Genomic DNA, 14,915 nt, shown 5'->3' on the forward strand with positions numbered 1-14,915 from the left:
CGTTCCACCCAGTCTTCCCATGTGGCAGAATTCCCTGCTGGCGGAGGAGTGGCTCCGTGAGGCTGTGCATGAGGGGCCGGTGACTGTGGACAAATCCCATCCAAGAGCTGCACTCTTCCCTCGAGCGCTGCACGGCCAGCACCGAAGATTAACGCTCGATCCATTCTTAATGGTAGATGAACCATTTCAGATCGGCGAAGTTGTAAAAAAGGGAAAGCCTAACGTGTGAATAAGAGCTACTTTGTTTTTAATTACGGCAGTTTGGTGGCACCGTTTATAGCTCCCCAGTTGTGCCCGCAGGGTGTCCCATGGGCGTGAGCTTCATGCCTCAGGATTTACAGCCGGCCCTTCTTAGGACCACACGTCTGGAAAGGCGCTTAAACAATTCGCCGATTCAAACCAGATCCTCTCTGGGGAAAGGCGAATAAATTTCACCTGAAAGCTCATCCTCTTTTTAAATGCAAGACACATGTTCTTATAACAAAAAAACAACAACTCCATTTTTAGTTGCTGCTGGTCTTTCTGGCTAGCGTTCTGTGAAAGACACACATATGCAAGAAAGCTAAGCAGGGCGGGGGTGAGACGACTTTGCCATTTGTGTACACAGCACCTCTGTGGTAGAGGGAGCTCATACATCCAATCCCATTGACACCAAGGCTCTGGAGCTCTGGAGTGCCATGAATTGAGGAATCAGGTGAACTATCTGATGTGATCAATAAGACAATGGTAAATTCTACCTTGCACAAAGCTGAGGCTACACTGCCTGTCTTTCCATCCATCCATTTTATAACCACTTTATCCAGTACAGGGTCGGAGGGGAGCCGGAGCTAATCCAGGCAAGCAATGGGTGCAAGGCAGGGTACACCCTGGACAGGACAGCAGTTCATCGCAGGGCACACACAGACACCAACACACACACTCACACCAGGGCCAGTTTGTCCCAGAAGCCAGTTAACCCACCAGTATATCTTTGGACTGCAGGAGGCACATGGGCTTGTCTTCCTGTCATTCCAAATAATTGGACATCCTTTTACACCTATTTCCCTTTGGTTGCGGGTTGCTTTTGTTGGGGGTGGGTGTGTGCACATGCTTCTGAATGAGCCTGGATTTTGACGCAACTAGCTTTACAACTGGAATAGCTGTAGTTCGGAATAGCTACTGCAACAGCTACTGAATTGTTACTGGAATAGCTACATGGAGTATGAATGACGTGCCTAGCAGAAACATCAGTAGATAATGGATTAAAAACAGGAATGTAGGAACAAAAAAAAATAGTGCATTTAGAGCTTTGGAAATAGCACAGGTGAGAGGAGACCATTGTTTCTCTATGGTTACACAGACAGTACTGGTACCAAACCTCACAGAGATGAAGATCTACCGTATATATTCTATGAAAAGGGACCATTTAGAATCTAACCTGCATGACTTTACAATCAGGGAGGAAATGGGAGCACCAGGTGAAAACTGACACAAACACATGGAGATTCGAACCTGGGACTCTGGAGCCATGAGGCCAGCTTTTCACCACGGCCAGGCCAGAGACACAAAGCACCACTCCTCAGAGAGCAGCACAGGACACAGGTCTTCTTCCACAGCGCATTTCGACACTGTCTAGGCTTCACAGAGGTGATGTCATGTCTGGAGCATGCTCAGTACACTGAGCCCTGTTACTGTAACAGGAGTGGGCACTACTGGGCTTGTTGTGTAAGACATGGAAGGTTTCAACTCTGGGTTGATCAATGACTAGATCCTAAATTGGGGTGAAGAATATAAAAAATAAGTGTTGACTGAAAAATGCTTCAAGAAAGACAGTACAAAGACACTAATCCCACAAAGGGTGTGATTACTGAAATTAAGCATTACATGTGTTCAAATTTATAATGATCACTGTGGTCTCCCATTTACATTAAGGTTGCAAGTCTAGGCCCTCACTGTAATATACGTATGTATGAGCCCTATAATCAAAGTAACTGCAGACTAAAAAGACATGAAGATATTTACTGAAACATTTGGGAAATCATTAGTTTAATTGTGATGACAAACGATATGGTTGGAGGCTTTTGTCTTTCCATGTGTTTCTATTGTAGAGTAATAAAACAATCAGAGATGTGGGAAATGTCTGAGCAGAGCTGCACAGCTGTGCCTTTGATTAGCAGAACTGAAACAGACCCAGATACCTTGTGGTCATGAAGGTTAAGCTCCTCAGCACGCTATACCTTTCTGATAGCTGTGCAACTTCCTCATTCTTTCTGTAAGCCTCAGATTGCAACAAGAAGCCCTGTCTTGCAGCGATTTCACACCTAAAGGATTCTTTGATCTTTTATTTTATTCATTTTTTTCACACTTGGCAAGCCTACCTTAATAGTTTTGGAAGTGGAGCATTAAACTGTTTAATGCAATGTGTGCCAAAACTTGACAAGGAAAAATTGAGGCCTTTTGAATCAAGTCTTAATACCACTAACTAATTTTCTAAAGAGACTTTTATGTTTTTTTTTCATGAGAAAACCACTCGGCTGTAGCAAGTACAAGAGGCCTTGAGGTTTGTTTTATTGTGACATTTAAAAACAAACTATTTTCTCTGTTGCCATTTCTCACACTGCAACTGTGTACAATAGGAACGTTAAAATACTAAAATGAAACGGCGGTACTGCACTTTTGTATTCCATTCTGCATTCTAAAACTAGATCATTTACTAGTTCATTAAGAGCAATTAACATGCTATATCACAGACTTACTTAATTGTTGAAGATCAGTATTACATATAGTATGTAAACTGTGAATGGTTACCTCTCAAAACCTGCCAGGATTCGCTAGAGAAGGGCTGAAGATGTATTTAAAGGGGACTATGCATTTATCAGAGAGGTACGAGACATTATTCATCCCAGCCAAGAGGTGTAGTTAATTTAAATTAGAGCTGATCCATTTCCTCAACAGTTTCAAACACTTGACAGGACTCCTTCACCACCAACACTACAACCACCTTAAATGGGTAACCAGCCATTTAAAAATAACTATTTACCCCAGTTTGTTAGACGACAAAGTTGCTCCTTTTCATCTTTTATTGGCAAAAACATTTGCTGGCACAGAAGCTGAGTACCACACCCAGTGTTTGCCCCCCCACAAGGATGCCATCCCATGGCACAGATGTTTTGCCATCCTGAGGTGGGCTGAAACAATGCCCAGCTCAGCCTTGTTAAAGGCCCATGACTGGTTGTTACTGCAAGACTCTGCTACCCAGGAGTGACTCCTGAGCTCCAGCCTGCCGGAGAAGTGCTTCTCAGAGACGTCCAGAGAAGGGGGCACAGGTCGCGTCTCTCGCTTTGTAGTCCTCCTTCTTGGGGAAAATGTCAGCAGCCCCTAGTGCCAGGAAAAGCAGCCACTGCCTTGCTTTGCAGTTGACAGCAAAGCACAGATGAAAGCCATAATTGCAGGTTCGACAACTCTGTTAACTAAACAGCCCTAGATTTGTTACTGTAAATTACAGGCCTGGCAAAGCTTGTAATATCATAGAGGAGGAGAGAACTGTTTATCCTTCAAGTTCAAGGTCCTAAATAGAAAATGCTTTTCGTGATGGAGACGGTTTTGAATTTGCATTATTGTGGTCTGACTGTGCAAAGACTATTGCTACTCTGAATCATAGGGTGACAAGCATTTCAGAGCAGCACATTTTGCTGAACTGGTAGCTGTGGAAACATCGGTCTGTGGTCTTGCAACAATATGTACAGGAACAAAGAACAACTAATTAACTGACTTGTCCTTACCTTAGTTCTGAGTCTGTTCGTCTTATTCAGTCTGTGTTCTTTAATGATATAGCTGTATAACTGTAGCTCTGTAGGCAGAGATGAAAAGTATAATGCCTGGTTAGAAGCACTGCAGTAAAAAGTCAACATGGAGTTTTAGGAATGGATTGCTGGGACTGTCAATCTGGAAAGGTGAAAAGGTAATTTAAATATTGCAGAGAAATGCACATGAAAGGAAAATGTCTAATTAAGCATCTCCATAAGCTACCTTATTCTTTATGTATATTACATCACATCTTCTGCTTGTAATTGGTGTGTAGGCAAATATCCAGGAACATAAGCAAATACCAAGTATCCTATGTTATATACATGTATGTACTGTACAGTTCTTTCTTCATCATCATATTCAGCCTTTATCAATCCACTGCAGGATGAACATCTTCCCCAAGATTATTCCATGAGCCTCTGTAGCTGCGATCCTGCAAACGAACTGATGAGCATCTTACAGGAGGCCATGTTCTTGGTGATTCTGGGGGATCTGTTGGGATCTAGTGCAGCTGTCCTTGGTCCAGGATGGTCAGCGCTTGCTGTTGTGTGTCCAGGTAGTTGTTGTTTCAGTGTTTGGATTACTGTAGAGATGTTTCTTCCTCTGATCTCATCGCTTTCTCCAAGAAATTGACTGAAAACATTTCTCCCTTTGTCATTGATCTCCTTTTGTCTTTTAGTGTTATTGCAGGTCCATATTTTCACATTTTTTTGAGTGACCTGCTATATCACTATTATTTTTTGCATTCAGCAGCCAGGTTTCTCAACCACATTTGTACAAACAGCACACATGGGTCAGAGGCCATTCTTTTAACTAAGATAGTTAACCAATCCTGGTCCTGGTGTCCCACACAGCTGCTGTCTTTTGGTCCACCTGATCACTCAGTTAAGTAATTGAGCCCTAATGAGACCTAATAATGGTTTTATTTGAACTCTTGAACTGCTTTCACTTCCTAAACATGGAGGGCTTCTACTATCATATCCCTTAAATAACATCAAAATCTCCAACCTCTGAATGGAAAAAAAAGCTTGCAGAGCATCTAACTAAGTGACCCTGGTTCATTTAAATATTAATTTGAAGATCTCAGCTGCAATTAAAATGAGCATATATGTGGGTCCCCAATTCAGGGTTGGGAACCCCTCTTTGAGGCACAAAAGAATTTGACCCTTTAGAATCAGATTTATCCAGACGGACTACAAACCATTTTGGGGTCTTTTTATTATGCACATAATCTTTCACCAGTTTGAAGACTGCACATCTGTTCACAAGGGAAGAGCTTTGAAAACAAGGAGATGGGAACAAAAGCACCAGGCATATCCTTGTTCAAATATGTGAACTAAAACCAAAGTAATATAACTGTTTTCAGTCGATTTCTTGATTAATCTGGCAGCAGACATTGACCACCCAGCTGAATCAGAGTCAGAGGAAGCCGGGCCAGAGAAATACTTGTGGTCTCGCTGTTTGGAAAAAAACACAAATTACGGACCGAAATAAACACATCCCACATTTTTTTAACTTTCGATTGGTGCTAAATTACCCCAATAAAGGGAAAAACAAAAATATCTAAGAATTGTCCCTTTAGAGCAGGGATCTCCACTCCTGCACTGGGGAAATCCCCATCTGGCAGGTTTTTAAAGGTAACCATCAACTTCTAATGTTAATTGTGATATGTTTCAGGTTGATTTGCTGAACTCCAGCAAGTAACGGGCGCAAGGCAGGGTACACCCTGGACGGGACAGCAGTCCACCACAGGGCAGTCCACCACAGGGCAGGACACACACTCACACCAGGGCTCATTTACTCAGAAGCCAATTCACCTACTAGAATTTCTTTGGACTGGGGGGGGAACCCATATGAACACAGGGAGAACATACAAACTCCACACAGACAGCACCCCAGATCTGGAATTGAACCCAGGGCCCCAGTGCTGTGAGGCATTAATGCCAACCACTGCGTCACCACGCTTTTATAATTTAGAAATTTTCATACGGAACACAAACCTCCAGCCTTGAAGGATCAGAGCCCCCTTAAGAGAAAAAACTACAGGCTGGAGAGATTAATAACTTCCAAGTGTTCTCAGTCTTTAGAAACAGGTGGTTTGAGGTGACCTGAAACTCACTGGACATGTGCATTAGAGGATCTGGGAAGCAGGACAAAGTGGACTAAATGGGCACGTAGTCCAGACAAGTCCAGGAACCTCTTGTAAAGCAAAATGACACAGGACTGGGAGAGAGACAGCAAACAAAAGCTCTCCATTAATAAGTGGCTGGGCTGAAGTGCCTGCAGAAAGACATAAAAATGTTACAAAAGCAAACCCTGCAAAACAAGGGTCCTTTTAATTCCACTTTGGTACGCTGACCGAACTCGTACTGGCAATAATTGTTCTCCGTTATGAAGCTCAAGTGAGGTGGAAGGCTATAAGCTGGAGAAGTTTTGTGAACTTGGCTGTAGCCTTTCTTGCAGCTCTGGGTATTAGGGCATGAATGAATGATTGCATCTCTATTCATTTCCCAGCTGCGCGGAGCCTGTCTCATTTTCTATTCTGTCATATCTGGTTACTCCTTGCTTCTGCGGACTGACACTGATAAAGAGCAGACCTGGAAACCAGAGACCCCCAGACCCCCTCCGGTAGCAAATTCAGAGAAAATAAAACTAATCTTTACAGATCACTGTCTGGCAAGTCGTTTCAGATTTTAAAGCACTAACAGAGCCCCCTGCCCCAGTCCTCACCTCGTGAGTCCAATTTCCATCATACTTAGGTCACAAAAAGGCTTGGAATGCAGAGCTTCCCTGATGCTGTAAGTAATAGTTATTAGATTATGGTAAGAATGCAGTTCCATTGCAAGAACCCATGAAGTGACACTTCGTGGCACTGACTGCTCACTATCTAATTCTTATGTAGCAGGAAAAAATTACAAGTGCATAACTCTAGAACTCTAGAACTCTTTCAAGACTTTAAAGAGATTTTTCAGCTCTGGGCTTTTATTAAAATTTAAATTTGGATATAATGGTAAAAGAGTATCCATTACTAGGACAGGGTGTGCAGTAGGGCATAGTAAAATTATGGTAGAAGCATGGTAAAGTGGAAAGGTGTAAATAGCTGACAGCTATAGAAACACAGAGTAAATGCATGGTATAAGCATGAAATTGGAATATGCTGTATTGCAGGCTTCCTTAATTGTTGGATCCCCAAATATTTTTTTCAACGTACTCAAACACATTAAGTCGTATTACCAAGCCACCCAAGTCAGATTGCTTGTTTGTTGGTATAATCAAAATTATAATGCAAAATAAGGAGAAAAGGAGAATATGGTAATCTTTGAAGATAAATTTCCCATGCAAACTGTCCTGGAGGATAGATTGCTGGAAAAAAGCATTCAATGTATGAAACAGCGAGATCCTGGATAGAACACCAATGAAGATATGGTTTATTGTTATAAAAACGTATACCTTAGAGAATGATGTAAAAGTGTTAAGATGGATAGCTTATGAATCATATTTCTTCCCACAGAAGTCCGAGGCTCAATTCAAGACATGGACAGCCAGAGCGATTACTCCAATATGCACAGTGATGAAACAAGGTAATCTGAAAATCATTTCACAGGAATATCATTTAGAAAAACAAGGATTCTTCACCTTCAGATTAGGGATCATATAAAATGTTGTATAAAACATCATATCTACCAGGATAACAAAATGCTTAATAAGTTTATAGCTACTTATCAACAAAGCAATCAGAAGACAATAATCTTAAAACTGCACACTAGTATTGGGGACATGAAAAAAGATTCAACAGATTACATTAAAATAAAATGGGAAAAAGAAACGGAGAATACGATACCTACTGATCAGTGGATAAACATGCAAATTTCAACAAAGATCCACAAGTTAAACTCCATGGAGCAAATTCTGCTAGAAAAAACGTTCTGTTTTATATCAACCCCAAAACACAAGTTAAGCCAAAGGGATCCATTCCCCAGTGCTGGAGGTCACGTGCAGAGCAGGTAGCAAAGCACTCTGGTCCTGCCCAGTGTTACTGACTATTTATCCACAAAGACCTTAATAAGATAATAAACCTCGTTATAGCTTTCAAATTCTCAGTTAGGTATTTGGGAAACTGTTTGGCCAATCACATTGAAGCAAAAGACAGATAATATTATATTAGGAATTCTAGCTGCTAGTAAAAAAAAGCAGTTATGAGGCAAAAGTGTATTAAAAAGCTCCAGTGAATGGACAGTGGATTCATATTGTAAATGAGATACGTAATGGAAAAGACTGCTCCCAATCTACTATCAGAAACGTTTAACAAATACCGACTAAGCTGGAAAAAGTGGATGTTTCCATTAAGACCTGATTTCACTTTGTGAAGTCAAATAATTGTAACATTTCTGTGTAGACCTTTAATTATTTCTGTGTTATTGTTTTTCAATCATGAATAAACTGCTGTAGATTTGAAGGCATTAGAGGCCAAAAACACAGAAAATAGTTGTATCTCACTCTGACTGACAAGCTGCTAGAAAATACTGAACAATGTGTAAAAAGCAAAAGTAAATACTGAGCCAGCATGTGGGTCTATCATTGGCAAAGACAAACACTGTGGTGAGTTTATCACACTGTGTTCAAGGGAATAATGACCTAGTAGGGAGAGCATTCACAGGAAAACTGGAAACCAAAAAAAATGCTTTGGAATGAGAAAGAGAGGGTTTCTGAGGACCTGCGAAACACATCAGCACGACAAGGCCTGTGGGACTGCAGTAAGAGACTGAAAGCTCGTTCTTGAGTGAATTCAAGCCAGAACAGTTTAAAAAAAATGAAAGCGTTTTTAAACAGTAACAAAAAGAGGCCTTATTGCAAACAGATGTTGAAGGGGGGGAAAGAAATGCTGGAAAAGAATCCGGTGTCCACTTCTTGCATTCCACTGCAACAATCCCCACAGACCGCTCGCGCCAGGGGCCAGCCGAGCAGAATGGAGAGCCTGTCTCGCAGAACACCGCAGCATGCACGCAGACAGAGCGAGCGGCACAGAGCCCACATGGCCTGAGGAAGAGTGGTCATCAGAGCAAGGAAGAGTGCTGTCTGGGTGTGCATGATGTCACCGTGCAGCAAACTGAAGACATGGCTAAAGCTGACTAATAATAACAATAATTGCTTACACTTGTATAGCGCTTTTCTGGACACTCCACTCAGAGCGCTGTGCAGGTAATGGGGACTCCCCTCCACCACCGCCAGTGTGCAGCCCCACCTGGACTAAAGTCACAGAACAATAATGTGAAACTGCAAGGCAGCAATTCTTCAATTAATAGCAGTATGCAGCTTCCTCTTCCTCTCCTTGTGCCAGTTCTTCTTCTCCAGAGATGATCTCATGCTATTTTTACAGAATTGCAGCCTCAGTTACCCCCATTTTCTTGGTGTACCGCCAATCTCCTGCTTGACACCCCAGTGTACGTGTCAGACTTTCAAACCCTTGGCAATGGTGGCAGGGGGTCTATTCTCATACTGGGACAGCGGGGCCACTGGTTTCCCAGTGATTTCAGTGAAGGAGATGCTCGGTCCTGGTCAGCCCTGGGGGGGGGGGGGGGTATTCACGTCATTCCGTGGTCCGTGTGGGAATTGCATATTCCCAGTTTGTAACAAGTTCAGCATTCAGGAAATGCTTTGGGTATGGCGTGGGAATAATTCCGCGTGTTTTAACATTCCTGCTCTGTCTGTCTGGACATCCTGTTTCTCAGTAGCTTTTGTAAACCATCTTAGGCATAGCAACAGCAGGACGCATTTGATCATTAGAAATAATTTCTATAAAAGCAACAAAACATGGACGACCTATCAGGGGTCAGCCCAGCATTCATAATTCAACTGACGTCTTTCTACATCCCTACAAGTCGGGAGCAAGCAGTTGGGGGGAAAAAATGAGTATTTTTGGTAATAGCCTGGAAATCGCTCAAAAATGACCAAAAACTGGTGTTAATGTGATGTTACTCTATGACTGCATTTTGTTTTTTATTCAGTCCTGTATGACAACTCGTTATTTTTTTTAGTAAAATATTTATTTTCGCTTTTACTTTTGTTTCATTTTCACAAAAAAAGAAACCGAAGAAATAGAAAACAAACGAGCAGAAAATCCCGTATTTTTGAGTAACAAGAAAAACCAGTATTTTTGAACACAATCGCAACCAGCTCAGATATCTGTCCGACAGCGTTCCTGTTACACAGGTAGTTGAATTCATATTTTCAGACAGCGCAATGTACCTAATTATTATAAAGCTTGCAAACGGGCATTACCATTTTTATTGGCTCATGTTCATTAATGCCAAGTCATGTGTAGCTGTTCCTTCACAACACCGTTTTCAAGGTTAATCGAGTCATTATCAGATCAGTATCAGTGTGTATATGTATTTTTCATGTATTTATAGTAACAGTAAACCGATAGTATTAACAACCTCTCCGCCTCACGCCCCGTGTGCAGACCTCAGAGGTACTCCAGAGGTGAGGTGGTCCATCAGCGAAGGTTAACCATTAACCGAGAAGCGCCCGGCCAATTGAGTGTGGTTAATTTCAGTTAATGCACAAAGCCCGTTTCCAATGTTAAGCTGTTTTGAATTGTTTTAACCGCGATAATAATAATAATACAAAAAAGAGCTCGGTCATCTAGACGCTGCTAGAGTCTCTGGGCTGAACTCAAAATCGAGAGATTCGGGAAGTCGTTCAATTTCGCAGACAGAAAGGGTCCAGGACCCCAAAGCACGCCAGGAAGGCATTGGAAAGGGAGTTTGAATTCTTGAATTTCATTTCTGGTTTCAAATGTACAGTTACAAATTATAAGTACTGGCGAATAAAACAGCCGGGTTTACATCTGCCTTTTTTTAAAAAAAGTTTTGAATGAAAGAAAGCTGCGAATCCGCGAGTGGAAGATAAGAGTGTTGTTTGTTTTCCCCTCAGTTTCGATTGCTCGTTTGTTTCGGGGAGATGACCAGAGGTAGAAATCCCTGAACTGTTTGCCAGAGTGGATATTTTGGGGGCAACAGCAACTTGGAGAACACTGTGCGTCACAGAGCAGAAACAGGCCGGGTTGATCAGTGAAAGTCAATCTTTGCGAGTTACCTAAACTCCGGGAATAGCAGGTGCTCTACAGCAGATTCCACAGTAGTGAAATCACACACAGACCTGCCCTGGGTGCGAGCAGGCGTTAAAGATATCGCTCACCTCCTGACAGATTTGAATATCAAGTTTCGCTGATGGTACCGCAAGTCAATTGCCTTCAACAATCCTCGCTCGTTAGGCGGAGCGCCTAACACCACCCCCAAGGGCAAAATGACGGACTTCAGAAATTCCCCTACCGTTTTTTAAAAACTTTAAAAAAATGCTATTCGTTTGGTATTATCATACCTGTGGTTCTTCGAATCTCCTGCTACATTTTTCAAATAAGTTCTTCACCGGAGTGCCCTCATGTGACAAACGATAATGCATGCTTAATTTCCTTGTTCATAAGGAGACACCTTGTTCCAATAATAAGAATGAGAAGAATGTCAGGTGCTTTGTTCAATGCGCAGAGAGCGATTTTTGAGAAGAGAGATTAACTGGATTTGGCTGCAGATCAGCAGCAGGTGTCTGCAAAACATTTTTGAGCGCTTACTTTAGAGGATGGGTGTAGATTGATCAAGGAAAACAGAAGGGTTGACGGTAAGACTGAGGGGGGACAAGAGGAAGAAAAATACAATTGTATTAAAAATAAATCACGTTAACGTGGCAATTCAGACTGTGGGTTTCTGTGTGGGTCTTTTTGAAGCTGTAGGCCAGTCCATTAATTTAAATATATACAAAACCAGATCTGAAAAACCACTTCACAAGAAAGTTGTTGAATTGGCTTATGGAGGTCCCAGTAAAGATTCTTTTTTTGTTTCAAATCTTGTTGCACATTATCCCAATAGGGCAGAATATGGGCAAAATCCCATAATACCTTCCTTTTAAAATTCCCGGAACCCTCCTCTCTGTGTTCCCCTTTTCTCTGGGTTCGAAAGAGACAACAACGCAGCACAGCGCACGTTTCAGAGTAAATCTCTATCCCATTGCTTAGCAGCAGCTTCACAACAAACAGGGGGAAAACAAATGAGAGACAATGCAGCCCAAGTGCTTCAGCTTCCGAAGTTTCAGACATCCTAGGACACACATCAGTGTCCGATTCAAGAGTGCCAGAGTTTGTTCCTACGATTCAGCTTCTGTGGAAACGGGACATGAAGCAAGCACTCTGAACGAGAAAAAAACCCGTGCAAAACCCAACAAGAACATAAAAACTCCACACAGAAAGCACACCAAATCCAGAACTGACCCAGGGCCCCAGTGCCGTGACAGCAACGCTAACCACTGTGCCACTGTGCTGTCCATTCACCTGTATTGATTAGTATTTAAATATTATATGTTAAAAAAAGGCAATGGTTAATTTCAGATGAAAACGGGAGTCAAATAGAAATGTTTGTGTGTTTGTACAGAGGCACACATCTCCGGAGAATTCAGTTACTGCACCCATGCTGAGAGCACTGCAGACACAGACAAGAAACCCTTCAGACAAACAAGTTATTAACAGTAACATTCAGGGCATTCTCACCTCTAGTGAAAACCAACACAGCAGGTTTCACCCACGGATATGAGAAAGCATTCGAAGGATTTCAACTTGTTGTTTCAGCTTACTGTACGTGTACAAGACTCTTTTAAAACTACATACGAAACTGCAGCGTGTCTCTTGAACAAATAAAGGAAACGTGAAAGAGGTCTGCTGAAGTCTATAGAAATGTTTTAACTCACTTAAGAGTTTTATTTATTCCTTTCACTGACAACTATTCTCCTTCTTCTCTTGTTACAATGCAGGAATAAGACAGTGGTGAAGCAGCTTTGGAATATAAGAAAGATTAAGGATGAGAAGAAGTCAGTTGGCCCTCTTGGCCTGTTTTGTAGTCAGGTAGTTGACTAAACCTTTAACTGATTTTCTGTTAACCTGACTAGTTAAAGGATATCATCTGGGCGATATTGAAAGGAAGCCAAATTATCAGCTTCAACAACATGGCTGGGTAGCTTGTTCCAGACTCCTACAACCCTTCAGGTAAAGATGTGCCTCCTGTCGTGTGTGTTAAATACACGTCTATGGAGTTTTCACTTGTGTCCACTGGTCTGTGTTTCACTGTTCTGTGGGAGGAAGTCCTCTGGACTGAGTGTGTCGCTGCCTTTGAGAATTCTGAACACTTGTATCAGGTCCCCTCATAACCCTTTCTGTATTTGTCTCCCATCTGCTAGGCCCCAGCTGATCTTTTGGAGGTAAATGTTGGTGGCAGAGTACACAGGCAGACTGTCAGCTTGTGAACACTTTTAGTACTGACCTACAGCAGGGGAGTCCATCACTGTTCCTGGAGACTGCTGTGTTCAGGTTTTTGTTCTAGCCAAGTGACATAGCTAGTCTCATTATTTCACGAGCAGGATGATTATTAATACTTCTAATCAGACTTGGAGGTCTTTTATACAGCAGGTAACTGTCGTTCTATTGAGTTGCATTTTTGCAGTGATTAACTGCAAAACGCCTTAAGAAAAATCCTTTACATCGTCTAATTAAGAGAATAATAAGGACAATTGTTTAATTGGATATTTGGGTTGGACCAAAAACCACAAGACACAAGCCTCTTCAGGATTGTGCCGCCCCCCGGTCGAAAACTGTTTGAGTCTGAAGTAAGGGCTTCATACTGGTTCTGGGAATGATTTTTATTTGCTGTTGATAGCCCCCATCATAGGAGGATTCCTTGAGAGCTCTGTCCATAAAAGTTGCATTCTTCTTGATCCCCAGCGGGGTTGCTATGCCAACACTCCCGTGGCGATAACGGCGCACTGTGTGGAAGGGAAACAATCGAGCCCTCTCAGGGCTCATGTGTAAGAATGTTGGTGAAAACTGCTTCTTCAAGTTCAGTCTGGGCTCGGGGTTGGGTGGCACAGAGTCAAGCCAGCAAGCCTACTGTGGTGGGCTGCTTCCCAATGGCAAAGAGGCCAAAAACTCCTTTCACTAAGACAGCTGACAATGGCGTATTCATGTTTCCAAACCCCAGAGGCAGAGATGAAGATAAATGTCCTGGAGTCTGTCCACTCACGGTCCAGCATGTAAAATCCATCGGAGTCCCATTGTACCAAAGCCGGCTGCTGTCTGCAGCTGTTTCTGCTATTATATCTGTCACCCGGCTCAGATTGTGAAGAAGTCTTTTCCTTACATTAACCCTGCTAGGTCATCTCTTCTACAGCATTCAGACTCCCACTAAGGTTAATGCGTCTTTAATGCATACAGCCTATTTATAGGTTATCCATCCATTTTCTAACTGATTCATTTAATTCATCTAATTCATCTAATGGGGGAGCCAGGGCCTTTACACCCCAGACGAGACACGAGTCCATAGTGGGAAAGACAAAGACACACACACACACACACACAAGGGCCAATATCTCCCACAAGGCAATTAACCTCCCAGCAGAGTATGTCTTTGGACTGGGGGAGAAAACCCACCCAAACCTGGGGAGAACACACAATCTCCACACAGACAGCACCCCAGGGCCCCAGAGTTGTGAAGCAGCAATGCTAACTCCTGTGTTACCCCACTCAGAAGTCGCTGAAGTAAATCTTTCTGATGGTCCATTGCATTTTATCACCCTAGCTGAAAAACCTTGTTGCTGTACTAATCCTTTGAGTGCTTCTCATAAAAGTCCCTTAAGTATTTCTCCACCTGGTGAACACCTATTTGGACTCGATCTATAAAAGTAAAAGTAACCTGATTATTAGCGGATAAAAGTATTATTGCTCTAGTTTACTAGGGTAAGTGCCATGAAGCAGACAGTGCAGTTGCAAACTATATGGGGATTGCAACACTGGATCAGGAAATGCTTAAAAAAAACATATCACTGCATGATTGCTTTAATGGTCACCCTTAATGGGTATTTCACAAATAAATGATGACACGTTTCTGGCATTTAACTTGCAATATACATTTGTCCACGTAGTGCATTGTGCAATATGTACCTAGTGCAAACTTGCTGGTTGTAAATCAGAAGGAAATGTGGTTGGGTATGATCATCTTGGCATTGAAATACCTGAGCTTGCTGATATAAAA

The 14,915-nt window shown here is 42.3% G+C and overlaps 1 long non-coding RNA gene across 1 annotated transcript; it reads right to left on the minus strand.

Moving 5' to 3' along the window:
• Positions 1-3,024: 3,024 nt before the first annotated feature.
• LOC148638637 (uncharacterized) lies at positions 3,025-11,117 on the minus strand. Its single transcript, XR_015930913.1, has 2 exons — positions 10,987-11,117; positions 3,025-3,829 (listed from the first exon to the last, which is right to left on the minus strand). It is a non-coding gene; the product is annotated as an uncharacterized LOC148638637 (long non-coding RNA).
• Between the last annotated feature and the right edge of the window lie 3,798 nt (positions 11,118-14,915).

This window comes from Lepisosteus platostomus, chromosome 28, assembly GCF_059453375.1.
Source record: "Lepisosteus platostomus isolate fLepPlt1 chromosome 28, fLepPlt1.hap1, whole genome shotgun sequence".
NCBI classification, from domain to species: domain Eukaryota; kingdom Metazoa; phylum Chordata; class Actinopteri; order Semionotiformes; family Lepisosteidae; genus Lepisosteus; species Lepisosteus platostomus.